At 35.1% G+C, this 16,339-nt stretch overlaps 1 protein-coding gene across 4 annotated transcripts in view; it reads right to left on the bottom strand.

Moving 5' to 3' along the window:
* Positions 1 to 16,339, bottom strand: part of rock2a (rho-associated, coiled-coil containing protein kinase 2a) — a 46,122-nt gene that overhangs the window by 21,291 nt on the left and 8,492 nt on the right. The window contains exon 1 of one of the 4 annotated variants that reach the window (XM_058795645.1): positions 1,828 to 1,851. The exons of the other annotated variants lie outside the window; for them this stretch is intronic. The gene's annotated coding sequence lies outside the window, so the exon portion shown is untranslated. Of the gene's footprint in view, positions 1 to 1,827; positions 1,852 to 16,339 lie in introns of those variants that run through there. 4 annotated transcript variants of the gene reach the window in all.

Consider the following 16,339-nt stretch of genomic DNA (forward strand, 5'->3'; position numbering starts at 1 on the left):
TGTAGCAGGGCAGGGTGATATATATCAGATAGAACCACCATTGTTAACATAGTGATGATTTTAATGCACTTTTTATTTGGCCATTAGACTGCACCAGTAGGCCAGATTTGCTCCATGACATGACTAAGTACCAGTACAAGACATTTTAATGGCATATGACTATTTCATATTTTAAAAGCATCTAATGATGATGGTTCTTTTACGTCGTGATGATGCTTCTTTTTTTGGGGGAACAAAAAAAGTTTTTAGTGAATTAAAACTGGATTCTACATAATGCAAGTTAATAATAATAATAAAAAAATAAATTATATATATAGAGAGAGAGAGAGAGAGAGAGAGACACACACACACACACACACACACACAAGCTTATTAAATAAATAACTTAAACCCAATTTATATTAAGTGTTTTTAACTACTATGTAGTGGTGGACCGATATTGGTTTTTTGACAGTTGATGCCGATGCCGATATCTTGGAAAGCAGGGTGGCCGATGGCCGATATAATTTTATTTATTTTAATTGATTATTTAAGAAATTTGAAATCATTTCAAAATGGATTAAAAAATAAATGTTAAATAAACATACTTATACTTTAGTATTTTTCACAAATAAATAAATAAATAAATATTTAATAAAAATATAATTAAAAAGGAAGTAAACACTGTAACCAACAGGGTACTCAGTATTCTGGGAGGTTTGTGTGCATTGGGAATCATATTTTTTCAAATAAAGCCAAGGTAACACTCATTTTACATACAGCACACAGTGGAAATGGCATGAATATGGCAGTGTGCAAATACATAAAGCACAGTATAATTTAAAATTACAAGTTTAAAGTTTGTCGATCGTGCATCTCCAGTGAAGCTGAACGCTCCTCCTGTCCGCATTCAATTCACATGGACCGACCGTCATGCAGAAAACACATGATCATGCAGGATACAAATGCACACTTCACAAGATCTCACAACTGGATCAACTGGAAGTTTGCAAGATTTGTGAAATTAAATGTTCATTAGTCATTCAAAGATTTGTTTAAATGATATAAATACGTATTTGCTGAATGCTGACGGCAAACAAGAAAGTATTATAATGTTTGCCTTTCTATTACTAATAATATAAAAACAATCATTATAATACTTTGTGTACATTTGAATTCCTTTGTTTAATAATCAGATAGAACGGTTAAACAGACTTCTTTCTGTAGACAGAACTATTAATGACAACAGCGAACGAGGGAGAATGCGAGCACTGCGTAAAATTCCCGCCTCAAACACATCGGCCAAACAGGAAAACTTATCGGCCGATGCCGATATTTGAAAAATCGATCACTACTACTGTGTACTAACATTTAAACAATTTAAATCATTGCACTTACTGTTCACAAACTGGGTTTTACATTGTACTTATTACATACAAACACCTGCATGTAATTACATCTATAATTTCTGCAATTACATCTAACACTACACTGTTGACCCTACCCCTACCCCTTAACCAAAACACAAGACCTGTTCCTAAACTTCACCGTACCCCACCTCACTAGCATCAAAAGCAATTGAACATGAACCCAAGTATTTTTTTTAACCCAACAATTTTTTTAATGCAAATCCAGTAGTTCAAATCGTCTAATATAAAGTGGGACCAATATTGTATGTAAAAAAAAAAAAAAAAAAGCTTACTGTTTGCCATTGAAAACAAAATCAATTTAAGAGTCAGTTCTTTAAATGAATCAGTCCAAAAGCCCATTACATTTCATCATATCAACAGCACATTTCCCAGTACAGAGCACTTCAAATATAAAACTTCTATTTAAGGAAAAACACACCGTCTATCTCAAAGCACACACAGGCAGGAAATGACACCTGCCACCAGAGGCTCCAGTGAAACTGCTGTAGTGTCATAGTGCAGTTTAGAGATGACATCATTTCTTCCTGTGGCCCCCTCTCCTATACAGCCATCAGAGACATGAAACAGAGCATACCAAAACACACCAAAGTAAACATTTAAAACATGAGGATGGTGTGAGGTGTGCTGAAAAGCCCAAAAATATGAGGGGCCAACAGTACCCATGAACACACATGTAACCCACCTGTACAAACACCCACAAAGGACAACCACACTGGATCTTCAGCTTAAAACTGCGGCTCCATTTTCAACCCAACACACGCAGAGTATCAACTTTTGCTTGAGCTTTGCTTAAAGTTTAACTGGAAAGTGTGTCATTTTTGCACCACTAAATATGTGCCATTTTGCTCATTAACCTGAGACAAGTATTTTAACACTTAACCTTTAACTAAATGTTCTTACAGAGCTAAACAAACCTCTGTTGATGTGCAAAAGGTTAGACTTGACCTTCAGCCTCTACAGGCCAGGACAAAAAAAACAAAAAAACATTTAGAATAACATATTTAAAATAACATATTAAATGCACTGTAGGTTGTGAATACCATTTCTTTAAAGACTTCAATGATTCTGATTAGGTCAATGAGGGCATGCAACCATGGCCAAATAAAAGAAAAAAGGTTAAAATGCCTATACAATATATTTGTTTTATAATATTAAGTGTGTCTGAGGGTCTGAGCACCATTAAAGTATTCAAGAGTTGCCCAGAACACATGCTGGGAAAAAAAACTTTTTGTGTCATTCAAACAGATGCATACAGATTGTTTTTTTTCCATGAATGTGTTTGACTCACAAGCAGATTTTCTCATTACATTGGGAAAACCGGTTACAAAAAAAAAAAGACAAAATGACAAAGCAAACAAAAAAAAAAAAAATCTAACTTATGATCTATGTCAGACTATGACCATGTATAATTTTGAGTTACAGACTCAAATGACATGACTTAAATGACATTAATGAAGAAAAAACAACAACAACATTGTTGTTATGAAACATGCATGAAATTCATGTTAATGCAAAAAGCAAATGAAAACACTGAAACATGAGTGGGAGTTAAAAATACTGCATCTCGGCACTTTAACATTACCTCACACACACACACACACAAATGGTGAGTCACTCCCACCTACACACACACGCAACCTCCAACACTAACTGCAATAATGACAAATGATTATCCACGCTTCAGTTAAACCCGCAGACATCCTCTGGCTCTCACACCCCTCTTTCTCACACTTTCAACCTCATGTTTCTGACAACCTCCTAGTTTATTAGCTCCTCTGTGTGTAACAATTAGCTGTACACTGATACAACATGCTGATTAGTGGACCGATATTTGGAAATTTGAAATGAGCATCACTCAGTAATAAAATAATCTGAAGTCCGAACAACTGAGTACAAGGTTTTGCAAAAATATGTGGCTAAATTAAACATGAAATATCAAGGAAAGTGGAATATAGAAGTTAAATATTATTGAGTTCATTTAACACAGCGAGTGACACCACAACGTGCCCCAATACAAATGTGCCAACCTGGTAAGTTCATTGCACACTGCTTACTGTAGAAACAAGAAATCCTTTGCTTCAGCATGCTAAACTATCTTTATTCTGTAATAATTTCTCACCATCATGCAGCCTGATGTATTTAGTTAAGAGTTGTTTAGGAAGCCAAACACAACTGAACTGATGCTGATGCCAGTATCTAGACAGAAGGGTGGCAGATGGCTGATATAACATCAATGTTTATATGTAATAAACTTTTATGATGGCAATGAGATATGCTCAAATTAAAATGTAAAATGCTGCACAATATTTGCTCAACATTAACTACAAACATTTGATCAGAAAATGTTTATTATCCATTGACAAAGCTGTTGGCAGATTTTGGAACAGACAAAAAGGGAACATCCGCTTCTGTAAATCCACCAAGCAGTTTTCAATCAATGCAGATAGTCTCAAAATAAAACATTCTGCTGTTTAATTGGTCTGGCAGATACATTGGTGTGTTGCTAGCATCAGAATTTTACAGTTGTTCACACTTGCTAAGAGTCATTTCCTGAAACCTATAACATCATTCTCAAAACTATCAATGCAAAAATCAAAACCTCAAAGATTTAAAATCAAAATCAGTTTATTCTAGGATGGCAGTTGATCTGTTCTCCTTACAGACCAGGCACGGATTAATTGCAAAATTGAACAATCATAGAGACATATCTGCAAACTCACAAGAGGTCACAAAGTTGACATAGTTCGGAATATAAACCTTGTAGGGGGGTCTGGGGGCAACAAAATAAAAGGACACAAACTTTTTGGACAGTGCAACTTTGTTGTCATCTGTGTTCATTGTGAACAGTAGAGTAATTTATTTTTTGCAAATTTTAATGTTCACATTAAGAGTGCGCATACTATCAACAAACTATCTTTTCACTGCAGAGGAAACAGAAGCTGCATCTGAAGTGGCATTACACACTGTAAAACCCAACAAGTTAGGGTAACTCAAACCGTTTGAGTAAACCAATTCCCCTTGGCTTAAACCATGTAAGTTTTAAAACTAGCAGTTAAGTAATTAAGTGATTAATTAAGTGCTGATTGAGCATTAGTGATGAACACCTGCTGTAAACAAACAGAATCACTGAAGAAAAGAGAAACACAAGAACAACTACTACTGACTTCAGCCACAGCCTTAGATGAAATCAACTGAAATAAAATACATTAAATCTCTCAAAATCTGATTAAACAACCCCACAAACAGCATCACCAGCTCCACTTATTAATAACCAGACTGACTTTATTTCTGTCAGACATCTACAGAAGATCTTATTGAGAATTAACTAAGGTTTAGATGTTGATTTATTGTTTCATTTGAAGTAACCATGTTAGAGATCAGCGTCTGCTTTAGTTAGGCTCTTGACCCTTGATTTTTGTGTTAGTTTTTTTTTTTTTTCTGGCTGTTGTAACCATGCGTTCTTTGAACATATTTGTTGCAACTCAAAAGCCCAGAGAGAATGATCAGTAGTTGGTTGTTATATATTTATAACGACAATCATCTGTTAGTGAACTGATCTCATTGAGAGTGAACACAGACTCATTGTGTGTCTAATCTCTGGTTAAATTAATGTATTGATTATAGTAAAAGTGATTCTACGAGCCAGTGGTTCTGTGACAGTCAGTTAATATAAAGGACTTTCCAAACAGTTGGTCTGCAAAAAGTTTTCCTCTATGGTAGTAATAAGACTCACACAGACATCAGCTTGTGAACCTCAACAATGGTGACCATTAAAAAATAAATGTTAAAAAATCATGCAGCCATGGATGAGTTTTGTACTATGCTAGTACCCAATGCATTGCGGAATTTTTTTTTTTAAATGGTCACCATTGTTGAGGTTCATAAGCTGATTCTTGATGTCTGTGTGAGTCTTATTGCTTTCATAGATTAAAACTTTTTGTGGACAAACTGTTTAGAAAGTCCTTTCTATTAACTGACTGTCACAGCACCACTGGCTCTTAGAATCACTTTTACTATAATCAATACAACATCCATTTAATCAGAGATCAGACACACAATGAGTCTATGTTCATTCTCAATGAGATCAGTTCACTAGATGACTGTCACTATAAACATATAACAACCAACTATTGATCATTTCCTCTGGGCTTTTTGAGTTGTAACAAATATGTTCAAGGAACACATGGTTACAACAATCAGGAGGAGAAAAAAACAACAACTAACACATAAGCCAAGGGTCAAGAGCCCAACTAAAGCAGACACTGATCTCTAATATGATTACTTCAATTGAAATAATAAATCAACATCTAAACCTTAGTTAATTCTCAATAAGATCTTCTGTAGATGTCTGACAGAAATAGTCAGTCTGGTTATTAATAAGTGGAGCTGGTGATGCTGTTTGTGGGGTTGTTCAATCAGATCTTGAGATTGAATGTATTTTATTTCAGTTGATTTCATCTAAGCATGTGTCTAAAGTCAGTTGTTGTTCTTGTGCTTCTCTTTCTGTCAGTGATTCTGTTTGTTAACAGCAGGTGTTCATCACTAATGCTCAATCAGCACTTAATTAATCACTTAATTACTTAACTGCAATGTATATCTTATTTTAGTGAACTCAACTGAAATAAGTTCAGAGCACTCATAATTGTTAGTTTTAAAAACTTAAATGTTTTAAGGCAATCAGTTGCCTCAAACGGTTTGAGTTAACCAAACTTGTCAGGTTTTTAAGGCAATCGGTTTACTCAAATGGTTTGAGTTACCCTAACTTGTTGGGTTTTACAGTGCATGTATTTACACAGACAGTTTGATGAATCGGAGTTGCCATAAATGCATTTACACCACAAAATGTCAAATACATAAATCATTTTATAAGATTAATGTTTTAAATATTTTTGAACATACAAGTTAAAAATGTTGGGGAAAATGCAATACTTTTAAATATGAGACCAAAACACCAGTAGATGACGGAAAATGACTGTTTTAATGAGCGAGTCATTAGTCATTCATTCAAATGGCTGATTCATTCAGAATCGAGGCGTCTGCCTTTATAAAAGGGTTACTGAATCATTGACTCACTTGATTCGTTCAAAAACATGGATTCATTCGAAACACCGCTGTGTGTTGCTGGGAGACTAGAGATGTTCCGATACCCTTTTTCCCTTCCCGATACCAATTCCGATACCTAGGCTCAGGGTATCGGCCGATACCGAGTAATGATCCGATACTGTGTATCTGGTTATACAGCTATACTTACTAGCCCTGTATGAATTGATACATACAATTATTTTACGGTGCGCTTCACCATAGATAGATAGTCTGGCGAGTAAACAAAAAATATAATATATAATGTTTGGAAAAAAGTACACTCTTAACATCAGTCAGTCAAGCATTATAAATATATTATGATAATCAAGTATTATTTAATGATAGAACTTTAGCAATTAGAATTAAAACTTGGTAACCATGTATGAATGCATATTAGTCATTTTAACTGAACTTAGGGAAAAAGGGTAGTGGTGCTTTTTTGATCATTCAGTGTTTCTGTAAAAATGGGGGAAAAACTATCAATAATACTGATAAGATAATTACTAAGGATTAATGAGCTGCTGGATTCATGAATATTAATCACGTTGTCTGCATTGGCTCGAACTGATTGGCTGAAATCAAAACAGGGACGATAATAGGTGAGCGCCAGCCAATGAGATTGTAGTTTGCTCATTAGCTCCGCCTACTACTGGAGAACCCGGCAGTTAGAATTCCAAAGGAACTCCATTATTTTGACAGAAAAATACAACAAAGAATATCGTTTACATACCATTCAGAATTGACGCGCTACATGTAAAAGACTCTCTCTCTCTCTCTGCATGTGAGAAAAAAAAGCAAAGCAACGGCGAGTTGTCCGCTTCACACTAGAGCTTACGGTACGTCAAATACAGGTGCGCTGCGCATTCATTCAGATGATCTGAAAAATAGATAGCTTGACGGAGAGAGAAACTCTGAAGCGCTCAGTCAGAGTGTTCGGCGAGTGACAATATATCTGTGCTAAACTTATACATAGCCTTCCACTCACACACTGGCGAGTCAAATCTGATTATTTATCAGCCAGTGGCTAATATTAGACATCATTTAGTCGCCCAGAGTGAAGATTTAGTCGCATATGCAAGTGATTTACTGGCAATGTGCTAGCTTGTTTGTACTTCCTCGCTGCTATAAATAGTGGTTGCTTGTGGCAACACAGCACAGCTTCCTGTGTTTGCATTCTGAGCAGCGAAGAAGAATTGATTTCCTATTTGCAGCGTTAAGCAAAGCAAGCGCGCATAACTATAGGTCTTGTTTAAGAAAATGGTATTGGATCGGTACATGGGTTCAAGTACTTGCCGATACCGATGCCAGAATTTTTTGTGGTATCGGTGGAATTTCCGATACTAGTATTGTATTATATTGTATTATAAAAATTGCGATCTTTGTGTCTGCCTCACTCACAATGAAGAATGAAGAACTTTCACGCCGACGACAAGTTTACATGCGGATGTAAGCGTAAGTGTGCCGTCAAAACGGACCGGCTCATGAGATGAGGTGTATTCGATTTGAAGCAGCGCAGACCGCGTATAACTTCAAACAGGCATGTGATCAGCTATAGAGACAAAAAAGAAGGAAAATCTGACCATGCCAAGTCACGCCCACAAGCCACGCCCCCAGCACTTATTATTAAAAATATATATTTTAGCACATTAAAAGATATATCTCAAAATACTTACTTTTGTCCTGTAAAAATAAAACGCAGCATTTAATAATCATAATAAAGTATATAGAATTGTTATTATTATTAAAGTACCTGCCAAAAGTTTGGAAACATTACAGTTATTAATGATTTTGAAATAAATATCTTCTGCTCAGGCTGAATTTATTTGATCAAAATAAAGTAAAAAAAACAGCAATATTGTGAAATATTATTACAAATTAAAAAAAAAAAAAGTTTTCAAATTTTAATATATTATAAAATGTAATGTTATTCCTGTGATGCAAAGCAGAATTTTCTTCATCATTACCCCAGCTTTCAGTGTCACATGATCTTTTAGAAATCATTACAATTTGACTCAAGAAACATTTCTGATTATTATCAATGTTGAAAACAATTTTGCTGCTTCATATTTTGTGTGGAAATGGTGATGCACTTTTTTTTCCCCAAGATCTTTTGATAAATATATAGGTTTAATGAACAGCATTTATCATATATATTAATTACATTTGTTAATGCATTTATTAAATAGAAATCATTTTAAAATTTCTTCACTCACTTTTTATCACTTTCATGCATGATGAATAAAATCTTATTTGTTTTTAAATCTTATACAAATGTTTGAGTGGTATTATTGTTTCCACAAAAACACTAAGCCGCTGAAAAACTGTTTTTAACATTGATAATAATGAGAAATGTTCTTTGAGCAGCAAGTCAGCATATTATAATGATTTCTGAAGGATTATGTGACACTGAAACTTCTCTTTGTAAACAACAGATTTATAAACGTTTCTAAAGACGAATGTTGCGTTCCCAAATCCAAATTAAAGTGGCTCAAACCAAGCAATTGAAACTAAACACAGTACTGTAAGAGCAGACATGCAGCGCGTCAGACTACAGCCTATTATATAATTACATCACAACCGGAAGACGTAACTCGGGGGAGAAGAATGGTTGAGTAAATTATGTTATTTTTGTTTTCTTTGCGCAAAAAAAAAAAAAAAAAAGTTCTCGTAGCGTAGCAAAACTGAAGTTGAGCCACTGATGTCACATGGACTGCTTTACTAAAGCAATTACTATGTTTCTGGACCTGGGAACATTTCAGTTGTGTTGCTGTCTATGGAGGGTCCTATAGCTCTCTGTGTTATTTGTTTTCCGAAGATGAACGAAGGTCTTAAGGGTCTGGAACAACATGACGGTGAGTAATTAATGACAGAATTTTCATTTTGGGGCGAACTAACCCTTTAAGGCCATTTGCGCAATTTCAATCATCATGCAGTAACAAAAAAACTAACTTGGATTTACGCGAATCACATGTCTCGTCTCTCAGAGGTCGGAAAATATGGAAATCCCTGATCAAAGTACCGCGAGAGCGATTCGAAAGCATGCGGAGCCATCTGCTCTCTGTAGCTCTCGCGGTACTTTGATGTCATACAATGATCGGTCGAACCAAGAAAGGGACTTTGGTCGAACACATTTCTCTCTCTCTCTCCGACCAGAACCCCCACCCCCCCCACAAAAATAATGTAGTTTATGTATTTCATGACATTGCTGTTGCAGGGGAACCTGCGTGCTACAGAGATTTCACTATGAGAAGATTTCCTGGTCAACAATAGGCAGGCAGAGAAAGTGTCACAGAGGGCAGGATTTCTATAACTCTTAGAAAGTATTGGGAAAAGTTTCCTGGTTGTTTTGACTGAGGGGGCGAGAGGAACAGCTGCTGTTCCCGAGTAAAAATGGACAAGGCCACTATCACACCACCTTATATGGCTTTGTTTCTCCTATCTGCCCACAGAAAAGAGAGAGAGAGAGGGCGAATGAAAGGAGGGAGGGACCTGATAAGTTCTGGAAAGAATTAAAAAGTCAAACTTTACAAGATACTTTTATATATTAATCTTTTCATTCAAGACACAAATATGGCATGCAACACACAGTAAAGAGGGTTTCCCTCTTAGAATCTGTCAAAACAGATATCAAAGCTTCCTCATGAATATACAAACATCTTCTGCATGTATGCTTGCATTTGCATTCTTATAAAACCATTATGGGCACATGTATTAGTTAACTCCGAATTTCCTGTAACCACTGAGAATTTCATCAGCTGCATTCCCACTTGATTTCAAACTGACCGGTCAAAACAGACTGTACACATTCCTATCCGTCAAAGTCAGAGTCATTATCTGAGCACCTTTAGGACAAGAACTGCAAATGGTTCTTGTAACTCATGTGTTTGAAGTGTAATTTGATAATTGTCCAACAAACCACTTTTACTTGTGGTGGGGTCTCTCTTAAAGTAAAAGCACAATTGTGCTGAGTAACAGAAATAAAGTGTCCCACTCATCTATCAATCCGGCTATCACGTAGTGGCTATTCAGTGGATTAAAATGTACTGAAGATGAATTGCTAATGAATGCACACAGACACAAATCAATGACGTGATGTCCTAAGAAGTGCAGTATCCAAAAAGAATCCAAAAATTTAGGAAGTGATTGTAAAGCCTGAGACACACTGCACGATTTTTGGCTGTCCCAGACAAAAGATTGTCATCGTGAAACAATCGTGGCGAATCAGAAATCACCATGGTCGTCTCATGATACCGGTCTTTCATCTGGGACAGCCGAAAATCATGCAGAGTGTCTCGGGCTTAAGGTCAAATTATAAATTTAATTAACAACATGGAAATTTAAAAATTGACTATTTTATCCAATATTTGTCCCTTCACTACAAAATCACTATTTGTAGGTGTTTCTGCCTAATAGGTACCAATTATGAGGTTTCATTTCAGTTACAATGCCGCCTTTGAAGACAAATGCCTATGTATGCAGTAGACAACAAGGTGCCTTACTAGGTCTTGGAACAGAGCCATTGTGCGAGGGGATGCCACACTTCAGTTTCACTGCAGAGAGATCCTGTAACTCCTTAAAAAACTGATACATAATTTATGAAAAGTGACTAGAGCTACATTAAACCATTAAACAGCTGCTCATTAACAATATAATGCTGCATTACGGCAGTCAGCAGAATCTCCGTCCCTCAGAATCAGAGATCAGAAAGCAAAGTACGTACATACGTGCATGAACTCGGGCTTGATTGGAATGTGATGAGAGGTACAGCACATCACTCCTTCTCTCGAAGACACCCATACACACCTAATAAATTCAGCAGGCTCCATAACTCATGTGTTTATTACTGTGTCAGCCAGACAGATCGCTGAAGAATGTAGATCAGTGGTTTTTCCAGTGCAATAAAGATCATGAATCATATCCGATTTGAATGAAACTCTGTAAACTCTACAGCATGAAGCTGGTCAGCGTCACATACCACCCTTGACAGGTTGCTAAAGAGTGTTCAACGGCATTCTCTATCCTCTATTGGTTAGATGTTTTAATTAGCCTAATTTGCTAATGCCACTAGTCCAATTAAAACGCGTCTCATCCTTCAACGCACACAGGGACAGGATTACACGAACACAGAGTGCACGCCAACAAAAGCACAATATTCCAGTGGAAATTGAGACACGGACAAGGAACATTCAAAACATCTGTTCATAAATTACACTGACAAACATCAGTTTTAGTCAAAATGGAAAAAAGCTTGTCAAGAGTTAATAAATAATTTAATAAACTGGTTCAGACAACAGCTACCTCAAATATCTCATTTGTTTTTTTGTTTTTTTTTTAAGAAATTAATGCTTTTATTCAACATTAAAATGATCAGTGAAAATATATATAAATAGACATTATAATGTTACAAAATATTTTTATAATTAACAAAGCTAAACTTTCTATTCAAAGAATTTTGAAGAAAAAAAAAATTAAAATCACAGTTTCCACATAAATATTAAGCAGCACAAGTGTTTTCAACATTGATAATAAAGAAATGTTTCCTGAGCACAAATTTGGTGCATTACAAATTAGATTTTTGATGGATTATGTGACACTGAAGACTGGAGCAATGCTGCTTAAAATTCCGCTTTGCCATCACAGGTTTAAATTACAATTCAAAATATAAATATTTACTTTATTTGTTATATATTAGTTGTAATATTTCACAATACATTGCTATTTTCACTGCATTTTTTATCAAATAAATGCAATATATAATGAGGGTTTTCCTTCAAGACTACTACACTGTTATCCCTGAAATTGTTTTAACCCAAATTAATTAAGTACACTAAACATAAAAATTTGAAAGATTTTATGTAGTACTGAACTTTTTGAGTTAGGTGTACGATTTACATGAGCTTCCTCACTCTATTGAATGTTTTAAGTTGAATCAACTCAACTAAGCTTATTTGAGTCTGTTGCCAATGGTAACAAAATGAGGAACACGACATAAAGAAGCTGATTGGTCTGAGTTACAGTTTGAACTGACGTCTCAATGTTTGATGGCGAGTTCTCTTTCCTTCTTTACCTTTTGCTCTGAAACCATTATTAGTTAATGAAAGGTATAACAGTTAAATTGTTATAAACAGTTATAAAAATATATAATTTAAGACTGCATGAATGTCGATTGCAAACCTTTCGCCACGGTCTTTTACGGATCGGTTTTTTTTGTTTGTTTTTAATTTTGCAAGTAATGTATTACACAAACAAGCTTATATTGAAAAACGTAGTGCATGTGCCGGATATTAGCCCAAGAAATGTGTTCTCTCATCCACATAGTGTTAGTTAGTTAACTACTGAATATATTTCATTTAATACCAAGTCTTAATGCCGGATAACTTCATTGCAATTTTTAGAAGCAGTTTATGGATAACTCAACAGGTCACATCTTAATGACAGTTTTGCTTCATAAGATCTCATATATCGTCAAGAGCCAGGGGTATTAATTTTGTGTTTTCTGTATCTGCTTTTTATTTTATTTTTTGACTCTCAAAGAGATGGAACCCCTTCACTTCCATTTTATGAATCACCAAGGACCATGGATTCAGTCACCTACATTTTAAATGGCCTGAGGGTGAGTAAATTAACAGCAAAGTTTCATTTCGGGTGAACTTTTTCTGTAATACAGAAAAAAGCAATAATCGATGGAAATGTGATTTTAATTTTTCATTGATACAATGTCGTCTCTGCCACCTCAGACCTCTGACCTCACTGACATGAAGTGTGTTCCCATAAGAGGTATTCCTGTAATACCTGATCACCCTTCTTTGAAGAACTTCATGAAGTTCTTCAAAGCATGCTTTGTAAGTATTGTTGATTTTTCTTTCTGTTATAAAAGATTTAAACTAAAGGAGTCATAACATAGTTTTTAGCTAAAATGCGTTTTATTAATTTCCTTCATGTCCAGGCTTCTGATGATGAGGAGTCACACCAAAACGTTCCAGTTGGAATTCGCGAAAGTGAAGATGTTGCACAGCATCCCCCGTCTTTCTCCTCCATCTAGCCCCTGTAGGAATCGTCTCAGAGGGTAATCTTGGGAAGGACGGTTTAGAGAACCTCCCTCGGGCCATTTGTTCGTGGTTTTGGATTGACTTATGCTTTGCACCTCATTGATTAATGAGCAATACATTAAACACATACATTTTCTCTTTGCTTTATTAGATAAAATCTCAACATACCTAAAAGTTACCTGAAATTTGTTAAATGGATTTAGTAAAATGAATTAAAATAAACTGAATTCTAAAACAAAATCCTTGTTGTTTGTATTTTTGTCCTTGTTTATTGTGCAGCTGTAACTTAAAGGATAATAAATCAGCAGACAAATGATCCAAATTAAACCAATTAAAATAGTTATATTAAAAATGCAATTTGGTCTACTAAAAGTTAACTTTAGTGCAATTTAATGTTTTGAGTTACCTTAACTGGTAAATTTTAGTTATTGTAACAGATAGTTAGTTCAATGTAAAGTTAAATGTAAAGAACTTGAAATGTCTTGTTTGGTTTTTTTAGGGCAATGAAAATTTCCATAAATGTTTTAGGTTCAATCAACTTGTACAGGCTTACAATGTAGACAGAGGTCTTCAAACCACCTCCTGAAGATGACACATCTCACGTCCACCATGGCAATCAGATAAAACTTAATGACAACGCACAACATGGGTGTGGAACTTCTCTGCAGCACAATACCATACCATAAAACAACATAAACGAATACCGCTGCAGTCCTGATTAGACTGGACTATAACGTACGTCCTGCTGTCTGCTTATGAAGCTCTGCATTAAATACAGCTTGCTGTGACGCTCCATTTGCCCTCAAATCACTTCTCAAACCACTGTTGGTCAGTTTTCAATGTGGTTGATGCATTCTGGTATTTTATATTGAGAGGTTTGCTATAAAGAAACCACACTGGCCAAACCTTTCATTTCAGTCACCATTTTCTATTCTAGGAAGGAGGTGTTCAGGGAGAACCTTTTGACAACCCAATATTTTCTCAGAAACCATATTTCAGAAACATAGAACAAGTTATATTTCATTAAAAGATTAGTTCACCCAAAAATAAAAATTCTGTCGTCATTTACTCACCATCATGTTCCAAACCAATATGACTTGGTAACACTTTACTTCAAGCCTTTATGTATAATGCATTATAAAAGTTGTTTTAATGCATTAATTATGCCTTGTAATTAGTGTTGTCAAAAGACCCGGTACTTCGGTACCAAGTCGGTACTAAAAAAATGAAAACGTCACGGTACCAGGTTTTTTTAAGTACCGGTGGTACCGAGTACCCGGTCGACCCGGTTCTTGACGCGTACGGACCTATGATTTCCGCGATGCAGAAAACGCGGACGGAATCTCGGAATCCAGTTGTAAAAACGGAGTTTACAGTTTAGCACGGAATGTCACGGAATTTGTCAAAGTTTGGATGAATTAATCAAAAGTAGGTCGTCACACTTTAATCAAATCGCGACATGGACTAGTATCTGTAAATATTAAGCCGTAAAAGTCGATTCAGATATGAATCCCGCATGTTCTGTGAGTCTCTGTGTGAATGAATGAATGAATGGCAGAGACGCGCGTTTTTTTTGTTTTTGTTATTTTTTTTACACTGAAGCGCGCGACGCTCGCGGTGATTTCATCATCTGCCGTCTCAATGAAGACATAAATACATAAACAACATCTACAGAACTGCTCTGAGAGTCACTTCACGAGTATTCTACCGTTCCATTTGAGTAAAACCAGCTTCATATCATATAGCTACACACAGAAAGAAGTTTAGGATGAGGTCAAGTGCCGTCGAAAGAGATGAGTTTTCAGTTGATGCTTGAAGATTGACAGGGATCCAAAATAAAAGTTTATCTTAAAGACATTGTGCCAAAAATATATTACTATTATTTAGTAGAATGTATGTAATACTATTAAAAAATATATTTTTAAAGAAATAATCACACAATATTTCTTCCATATTTTAATTTTAATAGTAAATCCCCTTTATTTACCCCAAAAATAAAATGTTTAAATTTCATTAATTAAAAGACAAATTAAATTTGGGTGAAACTTTACTGTTTACTGTTCATACTTTGATTACTTGCGGAAAAACTTGAAACACAATTTAAATAAGTATGAAGAATGGCATTGATTTTTGTAAATTTTATTTTTGTTTGACTATTATTAAAAATAGTGCGTTTTTAATTAGCATGTGGTACCGAAATTGGTACAGAGAACCGTGGATTTTCACTGGTATCGGTACCGAATACTGAAATTTTGGTACCGTGACAACACTACTTGTAATGCACCTTATAATGCATTGTACAATCTCATGAAAAATTGTAACCACAGTAAATACATTATAACGCTGATCAATTTATTGTTACACTATGCATTTTAATTATTTACGACAAGACATAATATATTGCAATGCACATTATGAATAATTATAATGCATTAAACCCTTTAAAAACTCTTTATAATGCATTATACATAAAAGCTTTAAGTATAGGTGAATTTCTCCGGACCAGTCTTAATAAAAAAAGAACAAAGACTACGGCAATGAAGTTTCAAAAAGCATGCATGAGTATCACAAAAATTTATAAAAGTGGTCCATATGAGTGGATGATATGTTTAAACTCTTCTGATAGCTTTGATATCAAGTTGTTATTCACTGATAATGTTCAACCTTGAGTCAGTGAGTCTAACTCTAAATGTTAATCAAATCTTTCAGCCTTGTGAATTGGATCAAAAGTTTATTTGAAAAGATTTAACTCAAAAAATGTTTGTTAACAAATACAGTTTGCTTTGTTTACAATGTCAC

The sequence above is a fragment of the Onychostoma macrolepis genome, chromosome 13, assembly GCF_012432095.1.
Source record: "Onychostoma macrolepis isolate SWU-2019 chromosome 13, ASM1243209v1, whole genome shotgun sequence".
In the NCBI taxonomy this organism is placed as follows: domain Eukaryota; kingdom Metazoa; phylum Chordata; class Actinopteri; order Cypriniformes; family Cyprinidae; genus Onychostoma; species Onychostoma macrolepis.